General features: G+C 40.1%; 1 long non-coding RNA gene across 2 annotated transcripts in view; it reads right to left on the bottom strand.

Moving 5' to 3' along the window:
* Window positions 1–12,582, bottom strand: part of LOC144307663 (uncharacterized) — a 29,024-nt gene that overhangs the window by 11,084 nt on the left and 5,358 nt on the right. The window lies entirely within an intron of this gene.

Consider the following 12,582-nt stretch of genomic DNA (forward strand, 5'->3'; position numbering starts at 1 on the left):
AATTAAGGAAGAATTTAAAAGATTCATGGAAACTAATGAGAATGAAGATACAACCGTTCAAAATCTTTGGGATGCAGCAAAAGCAGTCCTAAGGGGGAAATACATCGCAATACAAGCATCCATTCCAAAACTGGAAAGAACTCAAATACAAAAGCTAACCTTACACATAAAGGAGCTAGAGAAAAAACAGCAAATAGATCCTACACCCAAGAGAAGAAGGGAGTTAATAAAGATTCGAGCAGAACTCAACGAAATCGAGACCAGAAGAACTGTGGAACAGATCAACAAAACCAGGAGTTGGTTCTTCGAAAGAATTAATAAGATAGATAAACCATTAGCCAGCCTTATTAAAAAGAAGAGAGAGAAGACTCAAATTAATAAAATCATGAATGAGAAAGGAGAGATCACTACCAACACCAAGGAAATACAAACGATTTTAAAAACATATTATGAACAGCTATACGCCAATAAATTAGGCAATCTAGAAGAAATGGACGCATTCCTGGAAAGCCACAAACTACCAAAACTGGAACAGGAAGAAATAGAAAACCTGAACAGGCCAATAACCAGGGAGGAAATTGAAGCAGTCATCAAAAACCTCCCAAGACACAAGAGTCCAGGGCCAGATGGCTTCCCAGGGGAATTCTATCAAACATTTAAAGAAGAAATCATACCTATTCTCCTAAAGCTGTTTGGAAAGATAGAAAGAGATGGAGTACTTCCAAATTCGTTCTATGAGGCCAGCATCACCTTAATTCCAAAACCAGACAAAGACCCCACCAAAAAGGAGAATTACAGACCAATATCCCTGATGAACATGGATGCAAAAATTCTCAACAAGATACTGGCCAATAGGATCCAACAGTATATTAAGAAAATTATTCACCATGACCAAGTAGGTTTTATCCCTGGGACACAAGGCTGGTTCAACACCCGTAAAACAATCAATGTGATTCATCATATCAGCAAGAGAAAAACCAAGAACCATATGATCCTCTCATTAGATGCAGAAAAAGCATTTGACAAAATACAGCATCCATTCCTGATCAAAACTCTTCAGAGTGTAGGGATAGAGGGAACATTCCTCGACATCTTAAAAGCCATCTATGAAAAGCCCACAGCAAATATCATTCTCAATGGGGAAGCACTGGGAGCCTTTCCCCTAAGATCAGGAACAAGACAGGGATGTCCACTCTCACCACTGCTGTTCAACATAGTACTGGAAGTCCTAGCCTCAGCAATCAGACAACAAAAAGACATTAAAGGCATTCAAATTGGCAAAGAAGAAGTCAAACTCTCCCTCTTCGCCGATGACATGATACTCTACATAGAAAACCCAAAGGTCTCCACCCCAAGATTGCTAGAACTCATACAGCAATTCGGTAGCGTGGCAGGATACAAAATCAATGCCCAGAAGTCAGCGGCATTTCTATACACTAACAATGAGACTGAAGAAAGAGAAATTAAGGAGTCAATCCCATTTACAATTGCACCCAAAAGCATAAGATACCTAGGAATAAACCTCACCAAAGATGTAAAGGATCTATACCCTCAAAACTATAGAACACTTCTGAAAGAAATTGAGGAAGACACAAAGAGATGGAAAAATATTCCATGCTCATGGATTGGCAGAATTAATATTGTGAAAATGTCAATGTTACCCAGGGCAATATACACGTTTAATGCAATCCGTATCAAAATACCATGGACTTTCTTCAGAGAGTTAGAACAAATTATTTTAAGATTTGTGTGGAATCAGAAAAGACCCCGAATAGCCAGGGGAATTTTAAAAAAGAAAACCGTAGCTGGGGGCATCACAATGCCAGATTTCAGGTTGTACTACAAAGCTGTGGTCATCAAGACAGTGTGGTACTGGCACAAAAACAGACACATAGATCAGTGGAACAGAATAGAGAATCCAGAAGTGGACCCTGAACTTTATGGGCAACTAATATTCGATAAAGGAGGAAAGACTATCCATTGGAAGAAAGACAGTCTCTTCAATAAATGGTGCTGGGAAAATTGGACATCCACATGCAGAAGAATGAAACTAGACCACTCTCTTTCACCATACACAAAGATAAACTCAAAATGGATGAAAGATCTAAATGTGAGACAAGATTCCATCAAAATCCTAGAGAAGAACACAGGCAACACCCTTTTTGAACTCGGCCATAGTAACTTCTTGCAAGATACATCCACGAAGGCAAAAGAAACAAAAGCAAAAATGAACTATTGGAAATTCATCAAGATAAGAAGCTTTTGCACAGCAAAGGATACAGTCAACAAAACTCAAAGACAAAAAAAAAAAACTCAAAGACAACCTACAGAATGGGAGAAGATATTTGCAAATGACATATCAGATAAAGGGCTAGTTTCCAAGATCTATAAAGAACTTCTTAAACTCAACACCAAAGAAACAAACAATCCAATCATGAAATGGGCAAAAGACATGAACAGAAATCTCACAGAGGAAGACATAGACATGGCCAACATGCACATGAGAAAATGCTCTGCATCACTTGCCATCAGGGAAATACAAATCAAAACCACAATGAGATACCACCTCACATCAGTGAGAATGGGGAAAATTAACAAGGCAGGAAACAACAAATGTTGGAGAGGATGTGGAGAAAAGGGAACCCTCATACACTGTTGGTGGGAATGTGAACTGGTGCAGCCACTCTGGAAAATTGTGTGGAGGTTCCTCAAACAGTTAAAAATATACCTGCCCTACGACCCAGCAATTGCACTGCTGGGGATTTACACCAAAGATACAGATGCAATGAAACGCCGGGACACCTGCACCCCGATGTTTATAGCAGCAATGGCCACGATAGCCAAACTGTGGAAGGAACCTCGGTGTCCAACGAAAGATGAATGGATAAAGAAGATGTGGTTTATGTATACAATGGAATATTACTCAGCTATTAGAAATGACAAATACCCACCATTTGCTTCAACGTGGATGGAACTGGAGGGTATTATGCTGAGTGAAGTAAGCCAGTCGGAGAAGGACAAACATTATATGTTCTCATTCATTTGGGGAATATAAATAATAGTGAAAGGGAATATAAGGGAAGGGGGAAGAAATGTGTGGGAAATATCAGAAAGGGAGACAGAACGTAAAGACTGCTAACTCTGGGAAACGAACTAGGGGTGTTGGAAGGGGAGGAGGGCGGGGGGTGGGAGTGAATGGGTGACGGGCACTGGGGGTTATTCTGTATGTTAGTAAATTGAACACCAATAAAAAAAAAAAACAAAAAAAACAAAAAAAAAACCTTGCAGTGGTTCCCAATCTCACCCAGAGTAAAATCCAAAGTCTTAACAATGGCCACATGATCCTTTCATGCCCTCATACTGCCTGTTACTTCTCTGACTTCCTCTCTTATTATTCTCCCTTTGTTTGCTCTGCTCTAGCCAAAGAGCTTCCTTGTAGTTTCTTGCATGCATCCAGTATAGTTATTTCTCAGAGAAAAATGGATTTTTCTATTCTATATTTTCTGTTCCCTATGCCCGGATTATCTTTGCCCAGATATATGGCTGGCCCCTTCACTTCCTTCATGTCTTAAACAAATGTTACTATGTAAAAAGAGGCCTTTCTTTAGTTTTCTATGTAAACTATTAATGATATACACTTGTACTCTCCTTCTTGCTTTACTTTATTTCTTATTGCATTCATTGACATATTATGATTTTGCTTACTTGATAATGATCTATCTCTCCTAGAATATTAGTTGCTTGAGAACAAGGATTTTTCTTCTGTCCCATGCTATATTTTCAGTCTCTAGACTGTCCTTGGCACATAGTAGATATTTTTAAAATTCTGCTGGATTAAGAAATAAATAAAATCTAAAAAGCCTAGGGGTAGAAACTTTTTAATTCCCCCATTCATGTTCCTCATTGTAAACACACTTGTCTTAATAGAGCAATTGAATTAGAGCAGAAAAGGCATTTAGAGACCTGCTTGTCTTTCTCCCTCATTTAATAGTTGGTAAGACTGAGGAGAGGAATCTTGCCCAAGGCCATACAGCAAGTTGTTGACAGTCTGAGGAAAAGTTCAAGTCATCTAAGCCTAAATCCACAACTTTTCCTGCTGTACACCATGCTACACATATAAATTAGTCTTACTCTCCAACTACAGGGAAAAAGTAAGACATTGTCAGTCTGGAGAAGTAAGCTCTGGGCAGATTAATATGGAGGTAGAAGAATTTGGCTTTTAAATGAACAGGAGTTTTCCTGAACATTTTCCTCTCTGGTTTTGGAGGGCAATAACAACTGGGCCGAGTATTACATGAATACCTGACCAATTAAACCACAAATAACATTCAATAAATCATTCAATAAATCAAGTATCATTCAATAAAGCAAGCCTATTTTGAATACTAACATGTACTTAGACTTGTACTGGAGATATGAAAACATTCAGCCCGAATTCCTGCTTTCTAGGAGCAGTCTAGCACTAAAGGCAAGACTCACCTATCTGAGACAAGCAGATACCAAATTGTGAGATATGACAATAAACACTGTTGGGACTAGCAGGAGACCACTGAGGGCTAAATTAGTCCAAGAATGCATCATGGAGGAAAGGAGACATCTTTGCACCTATTTCATTTTGCATTCCTGTCAGTGCTTTGTATTCTTTCATTTAGAAGTGTTTACTTTCACCCATGGACCTGACCCTGTCTCCATGGCTCTCCAAGGAAGGATGATATGTTTGATGTAGTTACCAGGTCTCTTGCTTCCTCCTCTTCTCACTTTTCCCAAATAGAATCTGCTTAGTTCAACACATATTTACTGAGTACCCTGTGGACACCAGGTACTGAGGCAGAGGCTTGGAATAAAAAGATAAATCATCTATGGTCATTTACTTGTAGTAGGCCAAAGTCCAATAGGTCTAATAGATATGCACAAAGGTTTACAAAGTAATTCAATATTGAAAAAACCAGTTTATTTATATTCTCCTTCATTAAAAAAAAAGGTTTGAGGTCGCAAACATCGTAAGTTCTGCTTATGACCAAATTGTAATGAGAGCTCAGATGAGAGAAGAAATGATGTAAAAGTGAGTCAGCCAGAGTTTTCCAGACTAGGTGATATTTGAATTGAACTCAGACAATGATTAGTTTTCTAGGGAATCAGGAATGGGAGGTAGGGGCAGGGGTACACATTCTAGACAAATGGACAGAGGTGGACGTTGCCTGGCTTGTTGCTCTGTGTGTCTACAGCAAGTATGGTGTCTGGCATGATCATCCTATCAGCTCCTCCCATGCCCGTGGCATAAATTTTTTTTAAATATTTTATTTATTTATTCATGAGAGACACACACAGAGACACATGAGGGACACAGGCAGAGGGAGAAGCAGGCTCCATGCAGGGAGCCCAATGTGGGACTTGATCCTGGACTCCAGTATTACGTCCTGAGCCAAAGGTAGAAGCTCAACTGCTGAGCCAACCAGGCGTCCCCATAGCAGAAATTTTTAATCAGACATAACGTTCTTTCCCAGCAATCCTGAGTAAGGCTTAGAATCTTTCTGAACACAGTATTCCAAATGGCCACTTACAGTCAATTTAAATTGATTTATGAGATGAAACATATTTGCCATTCTTGGCTGAATTCAATGCCTTTAAAGTTACAGATTTTCAGGAAACAGTATCTCATTGGGAATCTAAACTTTTAACAATCTATTCTCCTTTTCCCTCTCCCTGCCATGACTCTGATGAGTTCATGGATCTGTATTTAGTAGCTATTATGTTACTGAATTTGGATTTTTCTCCTGCTATCAGATATTTTAAATCAGAAAAGAAAAGAAATTTTGAATCAGAGAAATGGTCTGCATTTCAGAAAGCTGCATTTGGTAATAGCATATAGACTGAAGGAAAAACCAGTGGCAAGGAGACTGCTTACTATGCAACTGTAATATTTCAGGTAAGAGATGATGAATGCAGTGCCTAGGAGGAGAAGATAAATTGGAGAGATACTAACTGAGACAGATAATAGAAAAGTACTAAGTGCCAGAACCCAGGTGCTATGGAGGAATAGCAAAGAGGGAGAAACAATTTGCAGGTGAAGCGGGGGAGGTGGTATATGGGGAAAGATTCATAAAGATGGGATTTGAGCCAGGCCTTGAAGGATAGTTATCACTTGACATTGAGGAAGGGGTGGAAATAAGCCATTTCAGATCTTTGTAGCACAAGAGCAAAGATGTAAAGGTAGAAAAATCACAAGACATGTATGAGGAGCAGCATGTAGTTCAATTTGGCAGGCTTTAGTTTGGCGTTCAGAGGTGACATTTTCCCCATCCCCATCCCTGTTCTTAGATGGCTCTTCTTACCATCCAGCCCGCAGGTGCTCAGAAAACATATATTGATATTGGTGTTATTATTAACTAAAGTGTGATTGAATGTGGAAGGCCTCTCACCTTCAAGAATACCATTCTAATGCTGATTGTAAGAGCCAGATCTGGGTTGTCCCCACTGACGTTTGCTAGCCTTGAACACCACTGAGAAAGAATGGCTAAGGAAGGCTGAAAGCTGCTTATTATCTAATAGGGAGCTTGGAGAAGATGCCTATAGCCATAAAAAGCTCTCAGGGCACATCCAGCACACATGTAGTAGCAATCTCTGAAGCTCTCTGAAGGAACTGCCATGTATCCCGAGGCAAAAATAATTATGAAAAATATCCTCTTTTGATTAAATTATATCATATAATAACAACTTTTTCACAGCATATCACATTCACAAAGTGCTGTCTCAGACAGTATATTTTCTCTTTATTACAACATTGTAAGGCATGTCTAAGCTTGCCCTAATTGTGAAGGTAAAGAAACTAAGGTTCAGAGAGGTTACAGGACTTGAACAAGGATATAGGGACATAGGATATAAAGATATAGGGCTAGTAATTGGCCACAACAGGCTCCGATCCATGTCTTCTGTCACCATCTTTAATTCCTAAACTTTCCCACTGCACAAGGAGGTATCTAGGACCAAAATAGCATCAAATCTAACCCATTAATCAAATCCATTCTTTTGAGAGAGAGAATCAGCAATAATTCATTTCAACCAATACTTTCTGAGTACCTACTCTGTTTTAGGCACTATGCTAGGTCCATGGGATGCAGAGAAAACATAGTTCTTACCCTCAAAGAGCTCACAGAGTAGTGGGAAAGACAGATCCATATATAGATAATCAAGATAATAAGTGAAGTGATACTGGAAGAATATGTAAAGCACTCTGGGAGTTCAGAAAAGGGTGAACTACTGTACAGAGAGAAGAATTGGCAGTTGAAAGAACCAAAGCCCCCAGTCTACACAATTAACTTCCTATGTAATTGCAGACTTGGAGAGGGGACAGAGAGGAGAGAACTAAATGAGCATATTTTTGACTCCTTCCTGAAAATGCCTTTGTGCTGCCCAGCTTGAAAAGTTGGTTGCATTTGTGGCGGCCATTACTGTGCTGCTAATGTCTGGGCTGGGTTCAGTGGGCCCATGGCTTGTCCCAGCCACCACTTGATTGACTTCTGCCAGGTCTGGTGCAAAGTGTTGGATGCTGGACATCAGACTAAGTATTGCCATTTGTAGTTTTTCTGCATGTGTCTGGGGCTGGGGTGAGTCAGATGCATGAGCTCTCAGTTTACAATAAGAATAGGGCCTATCAGGCATCATTCTGCCTACCAGAGAAAGGATGATTTAACTAACCTTGATTGAATGCTTAGGACTGCGTTTCAGTTCAGCTCAAAACATGCCTATCAAGTGTCTCCTATGTGTTTGGCATTTTGTAAGCCACCACAGATTCATCTTACAGTAGAAGAGATAATAGGTAAAGAAGAACTGTAAATAAATAATTCAATATGGTGTGTTACACAGTAAAGTTCTGTATAGTGAGCTATGAGTACACAAAAGATTGAACAATAAATTCTGTTTGGAGGTTCAGAACAAGCTTCATTGAAGAACTGACATTGCACTGAGCTCTTATGGATGAATATACTAAGCACTGTACTAGGTGCTCTGGGAGAAAAATTATTACTCAAGATGATTTTGGTTGCAAAGTACAGAAAACCTAACTTAAACTGGCTGAAATAAACCAGAGACTTATTGGCTTATGTAACAGGAAAGTATAGAGGTAGGACAGGCTTTAAGCATAGTTTAGTCATGATTTTGCTTCTTTTCTTTATGATTCTCTTGACTCTGCCCTCTTCTGTATGTTGGCTTTATCCTTAGGCTGGTTTCCCTTATAGTTACAAAAGGGAAACAAGTGGCAACCAGGGCTGATGCCTCTTCTTTTATACCCAGTGAGGTAGTGAACATTGTTTCTCACACTGTAATACAAAAGTGAACCTTAGTGGTTCAGGACAGGTAAAACTTAGAGTAAGATTATAGTAAGCATGGGAGGTCTCCCAAAAATTAGTTTATAAGCAACTGAACACTTCAATAGCTTGAGGGCATCCCATTTTCAGGTTATATTTCTTTTTTGTTTAATTCTTGCTTTCTGGGGATCCCTGGGTGGCTCAGCGGTTTAGCGCCTGCCTTTGGCCCAGGGCACGATCCCGGAGTCCCGGGATCGAGTCCCGCGTCGGGCTCCTGGCATGGAGCCCGCTTCTCCCTCTGCCTGTGTCTCTGCCTGTCTCTCCTCTCTCTATGACTATCATGAATAAATAATAAAAAAAATTTAATTCTTGCTTTCTAAATGATATCCCTTGGGGTGCCTGTGTAGCTCAGTGGATTGAGCATCTGACTTGATTTTGGCTCAGGTCATGATCTCAGGGTCATAAAATCAAGCTCTGCATTGGGCTCCACTCTGGGTGTGGAGTCTGCTTAAGATTCGCTTTCTCCCTCTCCCTCTGTGCCCACTCACTTGCACACATATTCTCTCTCTCTCAAAAAAAAGAAAAAAGAAAAACCTTAAAAAAATCAATGATGTCCCTTTTCTTATGCCTCTTATGTGTATTGTTTACAGACTACATTTTGGACTTCAGAATAGTAATACTATTTCTATGACACAAAGATCATTTGTACTATCAAGGCATTTTTCACAGCCTGCATAAGCAATAAAAGTAGTAGGCAAAGTTAATTATGGGAAGGAAGTGTTTCAAATGGTTTACAAGCAATCTCTGAAGTCTGCCACATCTAGGTTCTCAACTCTGCTTTGTCATCACTTAGCTGGTGCCTTGGGCAAATTAATTCATCTGTTGGAGCTTTAGTTTCTTTATCCATAAAGTGGAAATAATATCAAGACCTACTTCATACAGTTTGAGGATTGCATGAGATAATCCATGTAATGTATATAGCAGAAGCTCCCCAAGTTTCTTGGTTCACTGTGCCTTTCCTGGGTCAGTAATTGTTTTCACAGCATCCCCAAGCCAAAAGAAGTATTTAAAATTCTGTTCATTAAGTAATTAAGTACAGTAGTAGTTCATGCTCTGCCTGGCAGATGTCACTGTGTTTCTCTCAAAAAGTAAAATATAGTACCCCTTTGAGTTGGCTATGATACCCTGGTGTGCCTTGGCACACAGTTTGGGAATAGAACACTGCCAGACACACAGTTGGTGTGTGTACATGGTATTTATTTATATTATAAAATGTCTGCAATTATTACTAGAAGGGGCCTGGGTACCAAAGAGGATGTTGACCTAATAGTTTGAGTAAGATGTTGAATTTCCCTGAGGAGGAATGCTTCCCTTTTTGGTAATCTCTTCTGGTCTCAGGGTTTTTTAAAGTCAGCATCTACTTACCCTAGCTTGAGAAAGGAGAGTAATTTCTATGTGCATAGAGAAGAAAACTTCATTCTCAAAGCAAGTGCCATTTTCTAGCTTGTAGTGGTTTCTAGTCAAAAATCACTCTTTCAGAAGATAGTGCTGTATGTTAGATTAAAAAAATACTTTCCTATGTTATTGCCTGGGCTCTCCTACCCTCCTTTTCCTTCTCCTTACTCCTCTACCTCTCTTCATATCCCTTTTAGCCAGTGTCTGAGACTTGGCCCCATCTCCATCATGATGAGAGGAGTCTGGATACTTAATTCAGGAAAAAATGATTGGTTGAATTGTTTTGAATCTCAGTTTGACCTGTGAGCCAGTAAGAATAGTGGGTACTGATAGTTTATTCCTATATACTTTTTTCCTTTCCCCTGAGGGAGCATAGGAAAGTAATTTAAACAGAGAGGGTCCAGAAGGTGGCCTGTGGGCTTGGACACTCTTGAGAGGCTGAGAGGTGTAAAGGTAAAGGCTGTACTGAATTTCCAATTCTTGGCAATTGAGGCCCATGAGGGATCTTTGACATTTTCTTAGAGGCTACAGCTGACTTTAGTTCTATTTGGTTGTTTAGATTCATTGAAGGGAATCTGATGTTGGAGGTATAAGAAGGAATGGAATAGCAGACCTGTCCATGAACTGTTGACTCTGGGCCTCTTTGGTGCTGGCCAGCAGAGGTCTGGAGTGGCTGGCTGGCTTTTAGCCCCAGCCAGCCTGCGGCGTTTGCTTTGGCCCTTGGGGGAAAGAGCACTTTGTGGAAAGCCAGCCTTCCCAGCCAAGGGCCTATTTTCATCTTGAATCGGTTGAGTCCAGTCTGAAGTCTGGGTCCAGGATCAACAGAGGCCATGGAAAATGGGACTGGATGCCTGGCAGCCAGAACTGTGGGCTTTGTCTTCCTGACCAGGGCTTTTTGCTGTGAGCCTATGAAGGTAGGAATGATGGGAACCTGGGGTCCTTGTGGTATCAGGGCCAAAAAGAGCTCTTTGTATGGTCATTGAAGCCCAAGATTGACTATAATATATCACTAGGCCTCATCCCTTCTTAGGTCATCGAGTCTAGGAAGGTGGATGTGTAGCAAGAGCTGACATAGCTCCCAAAGTACCTGAGCTCCCTTAAATGGGGTCCTCCACACACTGTGGGACCACTAGACCACTAGATCGATATCCTTACCAACCAACCATATACCACGGGAACATAGAGAGGTATCAGTTAGGATCCATTTTTTTCTGAGGTCTTTCTGGAGAAACAAACCATTTTCATGAAGAGTTACTTTTAGTACTAGACAGGGTAGAGTGAGGCTCATGTGAGTAGCACAAAGAAGTGCTAAAGGAGTTCAGAGGAGGGCAAGAGTGCTAGGAGAGATATGGGTTTAGTTGGGTCCTGAAAAGTAAGAATGAGATAAAGATGTTATGGGAGTTTTCTTATGTTCCTAAGGGAGAAATCCTTTGAAACTGACTCAAAATACATCTTTGATTTACTGTAGTATCCTAGTCTCAAATCAGATTATATTCCTATTAGGATACCAGCATTGAGATGGTTCTGAACCTGAGTGACCAAAAGGTTGTGAACTTCTCAGACACTACAACTTGTCTAGAGCTGGAATAGAACTAGAGTGATGTCTGGAAGCATGAATAATATTTCTCAAGTTCTTCCTTTACCCTGTTGCTCAACTGTATCCTGACCTGAAACTGAATACTGGCTCCTCCATTGCTTTCAGGATGGTCAAGCAACTGTATTTGGCATTCAAAGGCCTTTCACAGTCTGATCTTAACCTTCCCTTCAAACTGTTCTCCCATTCTTTTTGGAGACTCCCAGCAATTTCTTATCGGCTAAATCTCCTTATCTCCTGAAGCCCATGAGAAGTGGCTTAAAGTTATTTATAGACTCAGAAGACTTTGGTACCAGTCCCCTTCATCTCTTTGAGAATTTGGGATTCTTTGTGAGGTCTTTTCATTCTCTCTCATATCTAACATTATCATTACATTCTTACTTAAGCAGAGTCCTATTAAAAACTGATTCTTTGTTTCTATAGATCAGGAGTCAGCACGCTTATTCTGTAAAGGGCCAGATAGTAAATGTTTTAGGCTCTGAGAGCCACAGTGTCTTGGATGTAGCTACTCAACTCTGCCATGGTAAGGAAAGCAGCCATGGATAATATGTACATAAATGAATATGGCTGTGTTCCAATAAAACTTTATTTATGGTCTGAAATTTGAATTTCATATAATTTTTCATATGTCACAAAATATTTTTCTTTTGATTTTTTTCAACCATTTTAAACTGTAAAAACCATTCTTAGCTCACACTCTTCACAAAATAGGTGATGGTTGGATATAGCTTGCAAGCCCTACTTTGTTTTTTGTTTGTTTGTAAAGATTTTATTTATTTATTCACGAGAGATACAGAGAGAAAGAGAGAGAGAGAGATAGAGAGAGAGAGGCAGAGATAGAAGCAGAGTGAGAAGCAGGCCCCATGCAGGGAGCCTGACGTGGGACTCGATCTGGGGTCTCCAGGATCACACCCTGGGCTGAAGGCAGCACTAAACCACTGAGCCACCAGGGCTGCCCAACAAGCACTACTTTGATAACCTCCACTCTAGAAGACAAAACTTAGAATACTGGGTGGAAATTATGGGGGAGTGAGTTTGGCCCAAAAATTTTAAAAAGGATCAGAATTATAGCAAAATGTTATAAATTCCCTAAGAAGTTAAAACTACTATTTTTTTCACGGAAGATATTAAAGCACCACTGGTTAGGGATGTCATAGGAGGACTGAAAGATTTTGTAGGCACTTGGACTTGATGTTTTTTTAAGTCTGCAGAACTGTGCTTTTGTGAGTT

Source organism: Canis aureus, chromosome X, assembly GCF_053574225.1.
Source record: "Canis aureus isolate CA01 chromosome X, VMU_Caureus_v.1.0, whole genome shotgun sequence".
NCBI lineage: Eukaryota > Metazoa > Chordata > Mammalia > Carnivora > Canidae > Canis > Canis aureus.